This window comes from Miscanthus floridulus, chromosome 9 (assembly GCF_019320115.1).
Source record: "Miscanthus floridulus cultivar M001 chromosome 9, ASM1932011v1, whole genome shotgun sequence".
NCBI classification, from domain to species: Eukaryota; Viridiplantae; Streptophyta; class Magnoliopsida; order Poales; family Poaceae; genus Miscanthus; species Miscanthus floridulus.
Genome location: NC_089588.1, coordinates 122,487,145 through 122,508,503, shown reverse-complemented (window position 1 = coordinate 122,508,503; position 21,359 = coordinate 122,487,145). Strand labels below are relative to the sequence as shown.

Below are 21,359 nucleotides of genomic sequence, written 5' to 3'. Positions count from 1 at the left end.
AAAGATTTATAATTGGGTTTTATTCGGGTGAGAGATGTTAATTGGGGGGAGGCGAATACCTGGACTGGTCCTAACGAAACGATGTCTTGTAGCGTTGGCAGAATGAATAGCCTAAGTCAGTTAATTTCAAATGGGCCTAGTGTAATCAAATAGGATGTGTTAGATAAGAGGCCCAGCACTAATATGGCGCTTGTCATATGCTCGCGCCAGCGTAGCCCCCAACCCAATACCAAACACGTAGCCCAGCTCAACCCAGCACGATTATAAGTTGGCCAATTAAGCCCGCTAACCAACTACATATATAAATTGTTATTTATGTATCTAGTTCTCAAAAAGAAAAAAAAAACTGTTCTTTATGTACAGCGTAACTTATTGTTTTTCTTTTTTAAAAAATAATGCACAGCGTAACTTATTTCTTCCCTTGCAGGTCTAAGGCAGCGGGCAAATAGGACGATGTATTTGGTCATCTACTCCCTCCATCCCAAAATAATTATCGATTTGGGTTTCCGTGTTCCAAATTTGACTAGATTTATAGAAAATACGTGCAATATTTGTATCTCCAAATAAATTTGTTAAAAAACTAGATTCAAAGATCTTTTCGATGATATTAGTTATGTACCATAAGTATTAATATTTTTAATATATATTTAGTCAAAGTTATCTTTTGGGAAGCGAGAACGACAGTTATTTTGGGACGGAAGAAGTATATGAACCATGGACATCCATTTGCATGCAGAGTAAGCTGGAGTTGGCAGGTGGCAGGCCACCTACACCAGCTTCCATACCCAATCCTTCTCTTTGGCCCTTTGCAGTTGCAGAGCAGTTGACTAATTATTTCCTTCTTTATTATTTCATTTCCATTTATTCACTTTTATTAATTAACTAATTTCCTTGCGTACGGTTAAATAAATGTATATACACACTACCTGGGCAATCACGCGTTGCAGCAGCTGTATATTTTTGGAATACAATAGAGGAGTATAAAGGAAGCAATTAATCACGGAATTGAAGAAGCAGTAAACCCACCTACGTTGTCAAGGTCTCGACTCTCAAGGAAGGAAAGCTGCTTCTCCTTTGTGGCTCGTGCAGTCTGTCTACGGTCTACCTCGCCTGCCCAGCTCTGCTCTGCCTCTGCTTCCTTCCTTCCTTCCTTCTAGTGGCTACAGGCTACAGATCGATCGGAGTGATTCGTCTCCTCCCTCCTCACGCTCTCCCGGCCGCCAATTCCCATCCCATCAATCATCTTGTTCTTGTCTTCTCCAACAAATAATCATCAATCCCACACGACAAACACATCCACCATACATCAATCATATCCGCACAACTCACAACAAACGCATCCATCCACCGACGCCGGCCGGCCTGCCTCTGCCTGCCTGCCGGGGCCGCCGGCCCATCCATCCCTCCATCACCCATGAAGCGCGCGCGCGGCGGCGATGAGGAGGCCGTGCAGGTGCTGGTGGAGCGGCCCTCCTCCTTCTCCCACGAGGACCGCCACCAGCAGCAGCAGGGCGCCGCCTCGTTGCCTACTAGTAATACCAGCGCCGCCGCCAGCCCCCCGCACCACCACCGGCAGCAGCAGGTGATCAGGGCGCGGCCCTACTACCGGCGCTGGTCGCCGTGGCTCGTCTCGGCCGCCACCGTGGCCTGCGTCGCCATCTTCCTCGTCACCATGTACGTCAACGACTGCCCCAGGCACAACTCCAACTGCGCCGCCGGATTCCTCGGCCGCCTCGCCTTCCAGCCGCTCCGCGAGAACCCGCTCCTCGGTCCCTCCTCCGCCACGTACGTACAGTCCACCACCATTCCTTCCTTCTTTCCTTCCAATGGGGAAAAATGGTTGCTTTGCTTGCGCCATTAATATTCACCTCTTCTAGAAATGCCAAAGATGACAACTTTACTCTACTATTTATTAATATAGATGTATCTGTAAATTTTTAAAAAAATACTTTTTCTTGGCGCTGGCCGGCTGCAGCTACAATGCCCGCCCCTGAGAGGAGTTTTGGCAACTGCAAACCATTTGATTTACTAGCACAAGCATCAACCAGCAAATCTTACAGATTCATCGTGATGGTATATACTTGTAGACTTGTAGTACAATGTACATGTACGTATGGGCCCACGCCCAAGAAGCACTCAGTAGAGTTGAGTCTGTCAAATTGCATTGCATTCACTACGTCAGATTTGCACATCACTGCCGGCCTCATTACTGCCGGATTTGTGAGAACCGGCAGTCATGTACTTTCATTGTCGGTTATGAGCTTGAAAATGAGAAAATGATTGGGGCTGGGCTAAAACCGACAGTGAAGGACCACATCACTGCCGGTTTGTGGTTTGAACCGACAGTGTTTTGGCGGGCACTTATCACTATCGGTTCAAGCCACAAACCGGCAGTGATTTGGCTATATCATTGTCGGTTCTAGCCAAGAACCGACGGTGATAAGGTTACAGCACAAAAAGGCTGCAGACATCCTCTCTTCCATCCCGAGAACAGAGGCGCGCGTTTGGGCCCTTCCCTCCATTGTTGCGGCTGCTCTTCACCATGAAGCTAGCGCTTGGATTTTAAAGAATGGTTTGATCTTTTTGCTTTAAGGTTAGTAACAAACATCCACTCCTTTGATTTTGTTGCTTCGTTTTGATGACTACATTGCTTGATTCTCATTCTAGTTCTTTCTCCATTCTAGAGAGTATTTTTTTAATTGGACATTTGTGCAAGGCTCAAATTATGATGAATCCATCATCCAAACGGTTGGTGTCTATGAACACATTTAAATTCCTAGCTAATTATTCCATGGTGGTCAAGATCATCATTGTTAGTATGTGATGCTATAATTAGTTCTTAGAAGTAGAGTAGAATAGTTGTTCTTTAATATTGTGCAATAATTGTTTTTACTACGATTTTCAATTATAGGGCCGGAGCTATCAATTTCAATTTTTCAATAATTAGTGTACAATAATGTTTTCCAAAAATTATACTTTCGAGCTACAATTGTTGTTCATGAAGCTCGATTTCTTATTAATTCTTTGTAATTACTGTCTCAATATTTTTTTGTGCAGAGATAGATCAAGAGTGGATGTATCTGTCTCGAACAGACAAGCGGTACATGCATGGCGTCAGCCAGTTTATCACCGATGCCAAATCCCATGCTGAGAATGGGAACCATGTCTTCTGCTCATGCAAAGATTGCAAGAATCATAGAAACTTTCGTCAAATTGAGTCTATACGATCGCACTTGATTACCAGGGGGTTCATGCCAAACTATACGATATGAACTATACATGGCGAGGTTGGTGTGAATGTTCTGCAGGAAAACGATGATGATGTGGACATGCCTGACGTAGCCATCCACGATGCTGACGAGGAACCCGGTGTCAACACGGAACCTATGGCCACAGTTAATAATGTGTTTAGAAACACGCTAGCTGACGACACCGAGGATAACGATGGTATTTCTCAGCTGCTACGTAATGTAGAGACCGGATGTCTTAGTGAAAGATAGCTGAGAAAGCTAGAGAAAATGAGGCAAGATGGCAAAATATCATTGTATAAAAATTGTCCAATGAGCAAACTGGAAGCCGACATCATACTGTTAGAGTTCAAATCGACAAACGGATTGAGCGATAAATGCTTCGATCAGTTGTTAGGTATAATAAGAAAAATGCTCCCAGAAAAAAATGAGTTCCTAGAAAAGACATACTTGGCCAAGCAAATGATCTGCCACATCGGCCTCGAGGTTGAAAAAAATCCACGCATGTTCCAATGATTACATATTGTACCATGGAGAAAAATACAAAGACTTGGACAAGTGCCCCAAGTGTGAAACTCCACGGTACAAGGAAGGGCCGTCAGATGAGGATATCAAGACCAGAGGAGGTCCCATAAAGGTCGTTTGGTATTTCCCTATAGCTCCCCAGGTGCATAGGATGTTTGCATATGCAAAGTCAGCCAAGCTGTTGCGTTGGCATGGCGAAGAGCGTAAGAAAGATACAATGATGAGGCACCCCGCCGATGGGTATGACTAGAGGATTGTCAATACTATGTTCTATAAGGACATCAATGGAGAGGTAAGGCACCTTTAGTTCACTTTGAGCACAGATGGGATGAATCCTTTTGACCAGGTTAGAAGCAATCATAGCACCTGGCCAGTGACGCTCTGTATATACAACCTTTCACCTTGGGTCTGTATGAAGCGGTCATACATCTAGATGCCACTACTGATCCAAGGGCCAAGATAGCCTGAGAATGACATCGATGTGTTTCTGGAACCAATGATCGATGAACTAGTGGAGATGTTTGAAAAGGGTGTGTTAGATGTTTGGGACGAGTACAAAAAGGAACATGTCATAATCAAGGGAGTACTTATCGCTACAATCACCGACCTGCCAGGTCGAGGTTCGTTGTTCGGAGAGAAGACAAAAGGCTATACTGGATGTGTCAGTGCTTGGACGACACCGATGCCATAAATCTACCAAATAACTCAAAGATAGTTTATATGGGACACCGTAGGTTCCTACCTAAGGATCACCCTTACCGCAGGAACAGAAAAGATTTCAACAGTACTATTGAGAAACACTTAGCTCCAAAATATCGAGACGGGCCTACGATACTTCGAGAACTCAACAGACTGTAGGTTGTCCTTGGGAAGGGGGACAATGCAGTAGCAGTGCCTGATGGGAGCATTTGGAAGAAAAAATCGATTTTCTAGAAACTACCATACTGGCCATTTTTGAGTGTACGCCACTGTCTTGATCCCATGCACATCACTAAAAACGTGTGCGCTAACACTCTTAACACCTTGATGGACACTGGGGAGACATCGAAGGATTCACTAGCCTCACGCCTAGACATGCAACACATGGGAATCAGGAAGGAGCTGTATCCCATGGAGCTAGAGAATGGCCAGTTCGAACTTCCGGTTGCGTCATGGACATTGAAGAAGGAAGAAAAGCGTGCACTTATTTCTTTCTTCAATGAACTCAAAGTCCCGATGGGCTACTATGCGAACCCGAAGAGGCTAGTGAACATAAGAAAACTCAAGTTCAACTATGGCCCTATGAAGGCCCATGACTGTCATGTCGTTATGACTCAGCTGCTCCCTGTTGCCCTACGTGGTATCCTCCCCTCAAAGGTCCGCGCCCTAATCATAAAGCTTTGCTTGTTCTTCAACACGATCTCAAAAAAGGTCATTGATGTGTCCACACTAGAGCAGCTGCAGCGGGACATAGCCAAAACTCTCGTTAGGCTTGAGATACATTTCCCATCGACTTTGATATCTCATTGCATCTGCTCATTTATCTTGTTGACCAAATTAGAGCCCTTGGCCTAATGTACCTGCATTAGATGTTTCCTTTCAAAAGATTGATGAAAGTTTTCAGGAGGTATGTTAGGAATAGATTCTGTCCAGAAGAGGGCATGGTTGAAGGATGGTCAACGGAGGAGGCCATTGAGTTATGCACATATTATCTAGACATCAAAAGGGTCGGAGTTCTAGAATCTCGTCACGAGGGAAGACTACGTGGTAAAGGAACGATCGGGGAGAAATCTGTTATAGTAGACAACCCTGTTTCTTTTAGACAAGCATAGTTCGCTGTTCTCCAGCAAGCCGAGGGTGTGATGCCATACATTGATGAGCACAGGCAATCACTGCAAACTCTGTATCCGAGCAGGTCACAGGCTTGGCTGGATAAAAAACATAAAGAGGAATTTGTCAGCTGGTTGCGATGTCGCTTGCTTGGAATGAAGTTGGATAATCAACTGGATGCCTTAGCCAAGGGACCTTCGAGTACATATCTTAAGTACCAAGGGTATGAGATCAATGGATTCACATTTTATACAAAAAAGCAAGATAGAAAGAGCACGTACCAAAATTGTCTTATTCGTTTTGATGCTCACGACGAGAACGGCAACGTGCAGGCGACATACTATGGTTTCATAGAGGAGATATAGGAGCTAGCCTATGGTCCATTGAAGGCAGCTCTTTTTCACTGCCAGTGGGTCCAGCTCGAGGAAATCAACACTGACAGTGAAGGGTTCACTACCGTTGATCTCACTAAGACCGCATACAGAGACGACCCCTTCGTCCTTGCAAGAGATGTTATGCAAGTCTTCTATGCAAGGGACAACAAGACAAAAGGAAGGCTAAAAGTAGACCTAGAAGGAAAAAGGAAGATTGTCGGTGTCGATGGAGTGACGGACGAAGAAGACTACAGGGGCTATCAGTAAATGCCTCCATTCAGGGCGAACGTACCCCTACCTATCCTTCAAGAGGATGACGAACCTGCTTATGTACGAATTGATCACAATAAGGCCCTCATTGTTGATGGACCTAAAGATAGTTAGATTATTGTTAACTATGTAATCATTATGCAGACATTGTATCAGTAATTCGCACTGAATATTTAATTTATATTTTGTGCGCATCTCTACAATTTAATTATTGACTATATAATCAAACATTAAGATGATGTTCACAAATACTATTATTTGATAATTATAGACCATTAATTCATTATCATAGAATTAAATAATCAAGACACAAATTTTTGTGTTATTTTAGAATATAAACTAACTGCATTATTTCTTTTAATTAATAAAGAAAGAAAAGAAAAATAAGTGAACTCCCTATTCTAGCTCAGCGGTTAAGGCCGCACACTCTGTACTCTGAGACCCGCGCTCGAATCCTAGGCGGACCAAACTTTTTTGATTTTGTATTTATTATTTAGTAGTGCATTATAATGGGATAAAAGAAAAAATAAAACCATTCTAACAGAACTCCCTATCCTAACTCAGCGGTTAAGGCCGCGCACTCTCGACCCCATGACCCGCGCTTGAATCTCAGGCGGACCAAACTTTTTTATATTTTTTACAAAAGGCTGCGATGGTATGCTCCAAACCGACACTGTTTTTTATATTTTTTTACCTAAAGTTGGCGGCATTGCCCTTTACTGCCGGTTTTGGTTTTAAAACCGGCAGTGATAGCTTCTATCATAGTCGGTTGCTCAAACCGACACAGAAGACCTAATTCACTGTCGGTTTTTAAACTAAAACCGACAGTGATGTGTAGATGCTCCTCACATGCCAATAGTGCTCCCATGACCACAACCGTTCGAACACTGCTCCCACCTACCCGACAACTTTAGTTTAGAAATAAAAATGTACCACGACTGCTAGCCCCTATAAAATGGCCATCGGCCAGGAGCTAGCCTCTCCATGCATGTTGGTTTCAGCTAGGCCTTATCAGCCATGATATAATGTTTTCCTCTCACAACAAACCACAGATATCGTTATGCATCGTAGTCCACCAAAATGGTGCACACATGAGATACTAGAAGAATGCTACTGAAGATAGAACAACGCCAAAGATTAGAGATGCCATGAGGTTCACAGAGCCATCCGCTATGGTGCGCTCTGGACTGTATGTCCACAGAGACCTGGTGTGCTCTCGGCAATTTCTTGTCCCAGAGCGGCATTGGTTCATCGGTGCGATGTCAAGCTGAATCCGATGCGCCCTGGACTGTACCGAGAAAAAGGCCATGTATAGCAGAGGCATGGATTCATCGATGCCACCTTATCATCTCCAACCGGTATAGCTCGTAGACCACCTCGGTGTTGTTGTTTGACCCTAGTTGGTGCTAGAAGAATGCTACTGAGGTGGTTAAATTACAATGTGTTGATACACATTGATGGTAACATTGACATGTACACAAATAGGTCTTTGTTATCGTATATGGAATTTTAGTGTAAGGTCTTTGTTATCGTATATGTAACTTATTTCTAATTTTTTTTGTAATTTTTTGATGTATTTCATTACTATCTAAATAAATATATCGTTGTTGTTAAAACTTTCCCACTGTAGTATCTAAATAAATATATCCTTTACATATGTACATCTTCACTGTCGGTTCTATTTAGAAACCGGTAGTGATAGTCATCTTCACTGTCGGTTCTATTTAAAAACCGGCAGCGATGTCCATGCCCCCCTATATAAAATAAACTGCCGACCACATACATCGATCCCACCCACCCACAAACTCTCTCAGTCTCTTTTCTCACATTTCACTCTCACTTCTCAAGACATCCACTCTCTCTACGTGATTTGGTTATGGCTCCTGCATTTTTCAATGGTATTGATATGTTATCTTCTCCAATATTCTATCTATATTCATTTGATCTATATTTATATTCATGTTTCTTTGCATTCTACATTTACATATATTCTTATTCCTTGCATTCGGTCTATATTTAATTATGTTGCCACATTTTACTTGGAAGAATTTTTTGTACATATAATTTATGTTCATTTGTTTTTTGCATTTTATCGATCAGATGGTATGAACAACGGACCTCCCCCACCACAAGAACCAGGTTTCCACTCTGGCGATGAGTCATTCGCTCCTAATATGGCCATTCCACGGTTCCCTATTCCAGCTATTGTATGAAATATTTTCCAACATCTTTTGTTTTTTTTATGCTAACAAATAATTGTAATTAGTTTAATATCATTGTTGCAAGCATATATGTCATAGACTATATCCCCAATAGATTGGCTGCGAACAACACTTAGCTGGTTCTTTACCTTGGACATCATCGAGAACACGTCATCTAATGCAAGTGGTCGGCTATGGACGTGTGAACTCAGTTTTTTCATCCATGTGAGGGGTTCAAATCATCGGAACCATATCCATGGGACAGGAATACAGAGCCCGGACATGATAAGCACCCAATTAACTGTCGTGCGCATTTGTTTAGAGGCACTTCGACGTATTTGCCATGATGTGCCTGATTTCTCGCACTTCAAGGCACTTGCTTTGAATGCTGGTGATATTCCCATCCCACAAGCAAGCGAATGGTTTGCGAGCTACAACCATGTGGATGTGGTAAAATGGTCACTTATATCTGAGTCATGGTTATTTGTTGTTTATTATTGTAATAACATTCTCTAATTTTTTTTCTTTTTCTCCACATGCAGATTGCGCTACAGGACCTTACCTATGCTGCATGTGGCTTGTGGACCATTCTAGACCAAGCTACGGAGCAACTCGGGTACGATTGGGACTTCTACAATGGAAACCTTGACCAGCTCACTATAGAAGGACGCCAGTAGTGCATAAGGATTACTAACAGGGACAGTGGTCGTTCAGTAGGTTACATCTATGGCTGACCATTCTTTCGGTATTGTGAGGCACGAGAGAGTGCACTCATACGGGCATTAGACTTCATCAATACAAGCGGATACATAATCTGTGACATCAATTACCATATATAGCTACAAAGGTATGTTTGTGTGTGTGGCCCGATCGATCCCGGTAGTGATTCTGATAGTAATTAATGTTTATTTGGCTAGGTTTTTAAGGTCATAGTTTAATTGGGTTCTAATTTTAATATGTACGGCTTTGTGTGTTTAATTATTGTCATACATGTAATTCATGTAACATTTCAGTGTTGTATTTGTCTCAAAATTATTCTCAGGCTTGCACGTGCCACGTGTGAATGAAACACCAAGTTTGAGATTTTCCAGAGATGGTTTGCTACTTTTTGAGGTTTAATTGAATTTCCGCGACAACACTGTTTAATTATAGGTTGAACTGAGTCTATCCACGAAAAGATCTGGAATGGTGCCAAACTTTTACATAGGCTCTAATGTGCCCTAGGGATAAGAATTTTATAGAGGTCGATGAAAAAATCTATTGGGTCCAAGATAAAATTCACCCTCTTTTGTCTCATTTGGCATAGAGAAAAATATAATAAATAAAAAAATGAATAGAAAAACCTAAGATCCTGTGTGGGGTCTTAATTTGGGTGTACATGCTTTCTAAAAAAATTTCAAGCCATTTCAACATAGGCGGAGTATACATGCTTCACAGAGGTACATGTGTCCTTTCATTGAACCATGACTATACACAGGTTATTAAGGTTTCTGTGGTTCATCGGCATTCCGGTGTCGTATTGGTCTCTAACTTTTTCTTAGGCTTGCACGTGCCACGTGTGAAGGAAACACCAAGTTTTGGATTTTCTGGAGAAGGTTTGGTACTTTCTGAGGTTTAATTGAATTTCCGCGCGACGACACCGTTTAATTATAGGTTGAACCGAGTCTACCCTTGAAAAGATCCGGAATGGTGTCAAACTTTTACACAGGCTCTAATGTGCCCTAGGGATAAGAATTTTGTGGAGGTGGATGAAAAAAATCTATTGGGTCCAAGATGAAATTTACCCTCTTTTGTCTCATTTGGCATAGAGAAAAATATAATAAATAAAAAAATGAACAAAAAAACCTAAGATCCTGTGTGGGATCTTAATTTGGGTGTACATGCTTGCCAAAAAAATTTTAAGTCATTTCGACATAGGCGGAGTATACATGCTTCACAAAGGTACATATGCCCTTTCATCGAACCATGACTATACACATAGGTTATCAAGGTTTCTGTGGTTCATAGGCATTCCGGTGTCGTATTGGTCTCAAACTTTTTCTTAGGCTTACACGTGCCACGTGTGAAGGAAACACCAAGTTTGGAGTTTTCCGGAGAAGGTTTGCTACTTTCTTAGGTTTAATTGAATTTCCACGCGACGACACCGTTTAATTATAGGTTGGACTGAGTCTACCCACAAAAAGATCCAAAATGGTGCCAAACCTTTACACAGGCTCTAATGTGCCCTAGGGATAAGAATTTTGTGGAGGTGGATGAAAAAATCTATTGGGTCCAAGATAAAATTCACCCTCTTTTGTCTCATTCAGCACACAGAAAAATATAATTAATAAAAAATGATTAAAAAAACCTAAGATCATGTGTGGAATCTTAATTTAGGTGTACACGCTTGTCAAAAAAAAATTCAAGCCATTTCGACATAGGAATACATATGCTTCTATTTATTCAGTATATAAAAGAATTTTTTTAATATATATAAACATCACTGTCGATTTCGAGAAACCGGCAGTGATGAGAAGAATCTGACAGTGATACTTGTTATCACTGTCGGTTTATTTTGAAAACCAGCTATGATATATGAAAAATTAAAAAAAATTGTGCCAGCCCTCGGATTTGAGCTCGAGTCTCGGGCTACAGAGTTCAGACACTTAACCGCTACGTTAGTATAGGATGTGTGTCATGGTTTATTTATTTTATCATTTTGACCTTTAGACCACTTAATAAATTATAAAATTATACCAAAAAAATTGGGCCGCTCGGGATTTGAACACGGGTATCGGGGGCTAAGTTGCGGGGTCTTAACCGTTGAGCCAGTAGGAGGTGTTCGAAAGATGTGGAAAAGATAAGTTAATTATGCTGTAACCACTACACGAAAATCACTGCCGGTTTAAAGAATGGCCCGATAGTGATGTGATAGATGACAGACATGCTGCAACACGGTATTATCTAGAAGAGCAACAGTCCTGTTGGTCTCCCTCGATCTCTGGTACGTAGCATATCATATACTACGGTCTTCGTGACAACGAGGTAAGCAAAACGAGGTCATACAAAATGCAACATCCAATATGTAAGCAAATAAAACAAGAGGTCATATGCAATGCAAAGTATCAACCCAAGTGATGATGATCAAACAAAAGGATTCGATGATACGGTTTTTTTAGCACCAGTAAATTATTACATCGACCTAAGGCATTGATTAATCCCTAGTGCTACTAATTACTGCTGGTGCTGCCACATGCATCGTCCCCCTGCTGCTGGTGCTCCTCTTCGCGCTTCTTTCGCTCAGCCCTGCACTGGCGCCATTCTGCATCCATCGTGAGACGCCGCTCGGTCTCCTCCTAGTGGCAGCATTCCTCCTCCTCCTCGCGGCGGCGCTCCTCCTCCTTGGAGATCTCAACGACGCGCTTCAGGATGTAGTCGTCAGTCTCCTTCTATGTGATGGCGTAGAGGTGCCGGTCCTCCTCCTCCTTCTGAGCCATCTCCAATGAGTTGAAGATGACCTCCTCCACCGGAAGAGGTTCCGGTTCCTCCTTCGATGCGGTCTCACGGTCCGGATCGTCCTCGAGGTTCACCTCAAGGTCTGATTCAGACGACGACATCGGTGGAGGCATCAGGGGGCGACGTGAGGATGAAGGGTTCAGCTTTGCCCATGTTGTCTTCAAGCGGTGAGGCATTGTGCGTGGCGGCGGGTCGAGGGCCAGGGCGAGGTGTGCGTGGGAAGGGCGGTGCTTCGCTTTCTTGATGCGCGGTGGTGTGGCGGCCGACTGTGTGCATGGGGGCCAGGCCTGGCTTATATAGGCGTGTCAGTGGTGGAACTGGTCACGGTGCAATAACTCACACCCCTTGGAAGATGAAGCGCGCCATTGCGTTGGGAACCGTAGTTGAACCACCATTGCACCTGCGTTGGGAAGACGGAGCACGCCTGCGTTGGGAAGACAGAGTGCGCCTGTGTTTAATTGGGAATCGGCACGAGCAGCCAATGGATGGGTAATAAACGTGGCGTCTCTTCGTGGGGAACTAAACGACTCTTCATGGGAACCACGCTTCATGCACCGGGTAATTAAAACAGCGGCTCTTCATATAGGAACCGCGCGATCAGCGTGGTCGGGGAGTTGAAGGGCCTATGCGCAAAGCAGGGATAGATAATCAGTCAAAGGAATAAATTCCTTCAATCTTTCCAAAATCAGGTGATAGCTCAATGGTTTGTCCGCTGCTCTGGAACTTGTAGGCTTCGGTTCGATTCAGGGATGCAACACATTTATTTTATCATTTTGACCTTTAGACCGCTTAATAAATTATAAAATTAAACCAAAAAAATTGGGCTGCCTAGGACTCGAACACGGGTCTCAGGGGCTAAGTTGAGGGATCTTAAACGTTGCGCCAGCAGGAGGAGTTCGAAAGAAAATGGAAACTTATCCTACTTAACACCTAAGTTAAACCTAACTGCTACAGAACATCACTGCCAGTTTGGGGAATGAACCGGCAGTGATGTACACCATCATTATCGGTTTGCAAGCAAAACCGACAGTGATGAGCTATTTCCCAAAATAAATTAATAATTTATAAAATAGAACAAAAAATTTAGGCCGCCTGGGACTTGAACACGGGTCTCGGGGGCTAAGTTGAGGGGTCTTGCGCCAGTAGGAGGAGTTCGAAAGAAAACGAAAACTTATCCTACTTAACACCTAACTTAACACCTAACTGCTACAACACATCACTGCCAGTTTAGGGAGTGACCCGACAGTGATGTGTCCCATCACTGTTGGTTTACAAGCAGAACCGGCAATGATGAGCTACTGCTATAAAAGTGGCGCGGGTTGAAATTATCCCAATTCATTTCAACCCCGTGCCAACCCTTGCCCCCACGTCACCAGAGCACCACCCTGCGCTGGAGCATCGCCACACGCCGTCCACCGCCCCACGCCGGAGCACTGCCCCATGCTGGAGCACCGTCCCACATCAGTGTAGCACCCCACACCAGAGCACCTCCCCACGCCGGAGCACCGCCCCATGCCGTCCACCGCCCAAGCCGGAGCACCGCACCGTCCGTGCCAAGCTGGAGCACCGCGCCATCCGTCCCACCACCGAGGCCTTCAGGAGCGTGCAGACAACTGCTTTCCCACCCCCACGGTGAGTGCGTGGCTCACTGCCCGCTACGTGTCTGATGAAATGTCCCACATCTGCTTACTTGAATCAGTTTGATCATGCAGCTGTGAATGCTATAACCTAGGTTTGCCACACAGTGTGTGCTATCTGTTTCCTTGTGTTTCTGGACGCATTGCTAGTAAGTAGTACATTGTTACTTAGTAGCACGTTGCTTAGCTCTATTCATCAGTATACTGATAAGAACAAAAGCATAATTTTATTTTTGGTTATCAGGATAAACATAGCAGGGACTCGTAATACTTGAAAGAAATTGCTCTCTGAACATTAATGGTAGTTTGTTTTTGGAGTACTTGCATTTTCTCTGTGAAACAAACTTATGTTTTCTCTGTGAAACAATCTTTTGCATCATTGGAGCTTGGCCGGATACATATGTGAAACCAATGGTTGGCCTCACCTCGTAGCTTGCAATTGCAACTGCGCTCCCATCAGGCGGGTACTCAATGTTTTTGGAACTGTGCCACCGATGCTTAATGTTTTTGGATGTGAGGATGGAGTATATATACTTTAGACCTATAGAACTATTATATGTCCAAACTTGTCATGGAATTCTCCATGCTATCAGCATAAAGATGCATAATTATTAACTTATGCAAGATTACAAGTAATACATAGTTATGTAGCCTTGTGCATTAAACTAGGAATATTTTCCAACAATCCTATCTTATTATGAGTTTTTGCATGTCACTTTCCTAAGATAGTATGAGATGCATATTTGCCCCTACCAACCATGTAAGTTTCAGATCAAAGTATCACTAATTTGGAAAGATGCTTACCTGCACTGATACTTGTGAAAGAACCTCGCGCCGATGGTTGGGGGATTTATAGTGAGACTGAAGACTCTTAGACATCTCTAGGAGTATATCCAAAAGTCTTAAACTGGCTCTCTAAATTATCATTTGGTTTTTAACGAATAAAAAATATTCTTTATATCTTTCCTACATCTAACAACTATTACTAAGGCACATGAATAGCTATTTTCTAAACACTCCTATCTATGCAATGGTCGTGTGTTATTCATAAATATGTTAAATTATATAAGAATACATCATGTTTGAATGACAACCTAATTTACTTAAATGTATAGGCAACCATGGCATGGTATGTAGTGCACGTTGGTCACATACCTGGGATTTATCGAACATGGGAAGATTGCTATGCTCAAGTCAATCGCTACCCTGGTAATTTGCACAAAAAATACAACACAGAAGCTGAAGCTTTGAGGGCCTACTATAGTCATCCGGCGTACCTTGCAAACCATGGGCAACTGGCCTACTATGGTCCAATGAATGCAAACCATGGCCATCTGCTGGCACTGGAGATCGAAGAGAAGCCACCCGCCGGAGATGTGAAGATTAGGAGAATTGCTCATTGGTCTTGGAAAGATGTCATGCTTTTATTTATGGCTATGGTCATCACTTTTCTTATTTGGAAGTTAATGTAGGCTTAGTTTCATAGAAGAGTAGGTGGACTTTGTTGTATGTGGTCAATCAAACAATGAATTTGTTCTAGGTGAACATATGCTATTATTTGACTTTGTTGTATGTGGACTTATTATTAGACTTTGCATTAAACATATTATATATATGAACATATGCTATTAGTAGTTGTCCACGGCCAAAACTAACCACGATCGTGTCACAGCCATGACTCATCATCGCCTGTTACCCCGTCGTCGAAGAACTGATCGGCAACAAGAAGTGGCTCATATCGCTAGGACGGGAGAGCTGCATGATCCGATAAACGGTGATGGTGTTAATCAGGTCGGTGAGAACAAGCAGCCATGGACCCCGTCCGACCTGCTCGATCTGGGTCAAAATGACCAAGATGGCTAGGTAACTTTGGTATCATATCACTATGTAGCCACACACGCTAATCATTTGATAGGGTCATAGCTTACTTAGTGTCTCTAGCAGGAGCCTCCGCCGGCCGAGGAGCCAGAGGGTTCGGGTAGCAGGAAGGTCAGATCCAAGTGAGGCATGTCAAAGATTCCTATTGGTAGGAATTCACACTGGTACATTACTGAGTTCGATGAATTCGGGGATCCACTCTCACCACCTATAGCTTTGACCAAATACAAGACTATCCTCAGGTTACTTGTTAGTGACTTCATCCCGATTAAGTACAGGAAGTGGATTGGGAAAGATGATGACCGGTGGAGGGTTCCCAAAAGCGAGAAGGATCACATATAGGATGTCAAGATCCTAGAGTATTTCACTTTCCCAGCCGAGTATGACAGGGAGTTAGTCAAGAAAAAAGCAAAAGAAATCATGGGGACATGCTTCAAGAATTTCAAGGGACATTGTACAAGAATTTTGTCCTCCAAAATAAAGAGCCAGATTTCGATGGTGGACAGTTTAGCAAGCAGAAGGACTTCTGGCAGGCTTTCAAGGAATACAGGTTATCCGAGGAGTACTTAGAACTGAGCAGGAAGAATAAGGAGAATTCATAGAAAGTGATGAATCCTCATCATCTCAGCTCTCGTGGCTACGCCAAAAAGATGCCAGAATTTGAAGCAGAACTTCAAAAGATGGATCGCCTTGCTAAGGAAGGCGCTCAGGTTGAGACCACCGATTGGGAGCCCAGATCGGTAATATACTGTATGGGGAGGAATGTATGGCACGCCGAGGATGGGAGCTTTAGCTCCTCAAATCAACCCATGAGCGAACTCATCCAGAGGATCTCCTAGGTAACTGAGGAGGTGAGGCAAGGGACTCGCACTTCTAATAGGGAGAAAGACATGCTCACCCAAGCACTTGGAACCAAGGAGCACCCTGGTCGCACTAGAGGAACCGGTGTTGTTCCTTGGAAACTAGCATTCCCCCAAGAATCTAACACTTACCGGAGCCGCTTGAGGGGTAGAGAGGAACATGAGGCAGAGTATTTGAGGAGACTAAAAGAGTTGGAAGACAGAATGGAAGCACAGATTGAGGCGACCGTTGAAGTGCGAGTCGGGCAAATTTTGCTATCCAAGGGGTCAATAGTACCACAAAACTCTACTTCTACTGCCTTTAGCCCACAGTTTAGGGGTCGCAGCAGCTGTGGATTGACCCCGCTCGATGAAGAAGAGGCGAATGTGCCTCATCTGGTGGACGACATCACTAAACCCGTCAATGTCAGGTTGTACATCTGACAGGAATGGACAAAGGATAAGGTGGCGCTCGGCTAGGCCTGGCCTGTGGGAGACGGGACAATTAATGGCCACCCAATTCCACTAGGGTACGCTCGCATCACCATTGACATAATACTTGATAAGAAGTATAACAAGATACCCATTGAGTACCATGTAGCGGAAGACAGGCTGAAACTTGGTCATAACAAGGGCTCTTAAGTGGCCTGGCGCAAGCGCTTCATTAAGCTTGACCACCAATTGTCCTCTGATGATGAGGACGACTGCGAGTCTTTGCCCACCCGTGATGATAACTCACCATCTCCCAACAGAGATCACTCCCCTCCTCATCCGAAGCCATCACCCCCGAGAATACAGAGGTCTCCTTCTATTCCTCCTCGTCCGACTCTATCTTCATCAGCCCCGACAAAAGAGACTCTTCCTCCTCCTCCTCGTTCGACTCCATCTTCATCAGTGACGGGAAAACAGAATTCTCGTCGTCATCCTCCTCCTCCACCTCAGCCCAAAACAAGATCAAGGACATCCTCGCAGTCACAGAAAAGGTCCTTGGATTCGGTCGCTAGTGCTCCCAAAGTGGACCAATAGAAAAGAAAAAGGTCGTTCAGTGGCAGCATTACCTCCTTGATGTAAGAAAAAATTACAGCACACGTCAAGAAGGAAGATTGTATTAGTTTCTTCAATCTTTGTGCCTCACTGCCTTCGTTTATGTTGAAGTTTGAATTCGAAAGGCAAACACAGAATAAATACGCTACAACAAGAGACAAAGAAATACACAATAAAGATTTAAGGAACATACATAAGTACGTCGAAGACAACCCAGGATTAACCATGGACGAGACTGCGACCATCTATTATGATGTACAAGGGACGACAACACCAGCAATGAAGTATGTAAGGGGCAATATTTTGGTTCCCGATCATGAGTATAAAAATCTGACAATATATATGCGCCATTTACATGAATATTACATGGCTTAAGCAACAGAGACGGACAGCTTTGGTTTTGAGGTTATTATCCATTCGCCACATGTTTTCAATTATCCTGAAGAAGAGAAGTTCGATGTCGAGTGGGAGTGCTTGTTCTAGCTATACCAGAAACGCGATCTCGATGTTCAACTGTTGACACTGTGGACTATGTAAGTACCCTACACGCATGATATTACAATTAACTACTCTCTCGAGACTCAAATTGTTAACTTTTGAGCACATCCCATAATTTTATGTAGGTGTATAGCAAAATTTTGCATTCTAAAAAGCAAATGGGATTACATAGGCTTCTTGGACCCATGCGAGTCAATGAGAGGACATGTCTAGGCCTCTATGGATGTGATGTGGAAGACCTGAAACAGAGATTGATTGTTGTTTTCGATGAATTCACGATGAAGAAGAAAACCCACATACTTCTAGCCTACAACTACGAGTATGTGTTCTCGGCTTTTAATTTTATGCTTCTTTTTTCGTTAAGATTATTCGATAATTAGGATTCTGTGATTGCAGCAACCATTTCGTCTTCATTTGTGTCAATCTTGCCAAAAATCTGCTTGAGGTGTGGGACTCGAAGAAAAAACCATTTCATCATCTGGATGCACTGGTGTCAGTGCTGAATTAGTAAGCGATCTTAATAACATATTATTTTCTAATCACACATACCGCTTTCTAATGTTTCTCCTTTTAATGTTGCTCAGTGTCCGAAGAAGACATATCGGTGGGAAGCCGGTCCCATTCAAGGTTGTCAAAATAGAGGGGAAGTACCTATCACAGCCGGCGGGAAACAATGAATGCGGGTTTTATGTAATGTGGGCAATGCTTCGCTACATCGGCGGGAAATCGAAAGAAGCCGATAAGTTGGTGTGTATAATCCCCATTTCATTTATGTCTGTTAATAATTCAATAAAATGATTTACTGTTCCTCTTTGGATATCATCTTTTTTGAACGACGGCGCAAGAAATTTAAGCACAAAAGGCTGCTAGACATGGAGATCGTCGCACTACAATCGGAGCTGGCAAAATTCATCTTAGTCGAGGTATTGGAAAAAGATGGACTATTTTTCATTGCACAATCCATGAAGTCCAAGGACCAGTATGGCCCAGAGCGGCTCGCCGGATTATTGTAAGAAGGTCGAGAAGCATTGCACAATCTGTGAAGTCCGAGAACATTTCTTTTTTATTTTGAAGGATCAAGATCTGGATAAGAACATTTGAATTGTAACCGTAACATTTGTAATGTTTAATATTGATGGACATGTCGTCTACGTAGCGTATATAAAGCGAAACCCGATTCCATGAAAAAAATACAAATTAAAATAAATTATAAAATAATAAAATACGAACGGACCATCACCGCCGGTTAGCAACAAACCAACAGTGTTGGCTTGCTCAACACTGCCGGCTTGAACCATCAACCGACACTGATGATTACGACAACACTGTCGGTTTGATCCATCAACCGACATTGATGGTTACAACAACACTGCCGGTTTGATCCATGAACCGACAGTGTGGTTTGGGAAACACTGCCGGCTTGAACCATGAACCGACATTGATGGTTACGACAACACTGTCGGTTTGATCCATCAACCGACACTGATGGTTACGACAACACTGCCGGTTTGATCCATGAACTGACAGTGTAGGCTTGCACAATACTGCTGGCTTGAGCCAAGAACCGACACTCTTGAAGCAACCGTCACTGTCGGTTGGCACTATAAACCGGCAGTGTTGTTCAACTGGACACTGTCGGGGCGAGCCAGGAACCGACACTGTTTCCTGTAGATCAGTGTCGGTTTTTAAGGACCGACAGTGATATCAATCCCACATCACTACCGGTATGCCGCTGTCGGTTCAAAATTTGGCAGTGAAATGGGTTTTTGAACCGGCAGTGATGTCCAGATCTGGGGTAGTTGCATGCCCCTGTTCAGTTCTGTTGTGTGCAAAGCCTAGTTTGCTTGCTGAGTTGATCATTTGACTTTGGGCCCGGTGATGTCATCCTCTGAAACTGACAGACAGTAGTTATTGATGAAGCATATAAGACATTGTGCAAAGCAAGCAATGCAATTGCTTTGGCAGGTTTGATTTGTCAACCAACCCAAAATGTGAAATGTATGGCGTGTCTAGCTCCCTCTCTCTCTGACCACAAAATCTTTGGAGTCGGTATCAGTTCAATTGTCTAACTAATTACTACTACAGTTTAGTCTTTGATTGACAACGTGCTCATGACCAGTTTCGTGTCTGTTCTGCAAAGGAGAAAAAAAAAGTAAACAGATTTTCATTTCGTCCGAGTACTTATGCCTATGATGCAAATGCAATGTGCAGTGAGGATCGGTCTGGTCTACCTCATCTACAGTCCAATGTCTGCTCTCTTCATACAGTCCAATGTCTCCGTTGGGGCCTCCGGTGCTCTGATCGCCCTCATTGGCTCCATGCTCTCTGAACTCATAACAAACTGGTCACTCTACGCAAACAAGGTATGTTTGCAAAAGATCTGCCTGATTAATGAGTAAACACTAAACAGTAGTCTCTGTTGTATGTAACTCTTTATTCATTCAGGTGGCGGCGCTGCTAACGCTGGTGCTGGTGATCGTGGTGAACCTGGCGCTGGGGCTCCTCCCCCGGGTGGACAACTTCGCCCACATCGGCGGCCTCATCTCCGGCTTCCTCCTCGGCTTCGTCGTCTTCATCCGCCCGCAGTTCGCCTGGCAGAGACGAGTATCAGCAGCAGCGGCAGAAGCGCCGCAGCCTGGCGGGCAACCAACGACGGCGGCGGCGGCTGCTCAGCCGCCGGTCTCGGTGAAACGCAAGCACAAGACGTACCAGTACGTGCTGTGGCTGGCCGCCGCCGTGCTGCTCGTCGTCGGGTTCACGGTGGCCACCGTGCTGCTGTTCCGTCGGTACAACGCAACGAGCACTGTCCCTGGTGCCACTACCTCAGCTGCGTGCCGACCAAGAGGTGGAGGTGCGACGCGTCGCTGACCACGTGCACGGGGACGCTGCAGGAGAACACGCTCACCGTCGTCTGCGCCGGCGGCAGGAACCAGACGTACGTCGTCGCGTCGGCCGCGGACGCGTCGCAGGACAGGATCAACGACCTCTGCAACCAGCTCTGCACCTAGTATTCTTGGAGCAGAGCTGCTTTCAACTGCCTCTCAGTCCCTATTCTTTGTGTACATGAAGGAAGGAATAGATAGATCATATATGCTCCATTTTTTACTCACTTTACGTCAGAGGCAGAGTGAGACGATGAACAAACAATCGACCAGAACGATTTTCGAACAGGCTAAATTTCCTTTTCTAGCAAAAAAAAAAAAAAAATCCTAACTTTATCCTTTTCTGGATGGAACAACACGCGCAGCAGCCATTCTCCTCTCAACGCGCGCTTTCTCGAGCTGCTGACATTATTAAAAAAAGGAAAATATTTATTTCAAAATGATATAACTTCTGAACGGTGTATCCGTTTTTAATTTCGTCTGCACCGGTATGTTCTACGTGAGGAGACAAATAAAACTAGACCCCACTTATATGTGTTTCGAATAATTTTTTTCTATTGGCAATTTATGTGTACTAACTCATAACGTATAACTTATAACATATGACTTATGCCAAAAACTTTTAAATACAAAAGTCATGAAAACACAACTTATGTACA

At 43.8% G+C, this 21,359-nt stretch overlaps 1 pseudogene; it reads left to right on the top strand.

Annotated features, from left to right (window-relative positions):
* Positions 1 to 1,193: 1,193 nt before the first annotated feature.
* On the top strand, positions 1,194 to 20,968 carry LOC136480783 (RHOMBOID-like protein 2; annotated as a pseudogene).
* Positions 20,969 to 21,359: the final 391 nt, after the last annotated feature.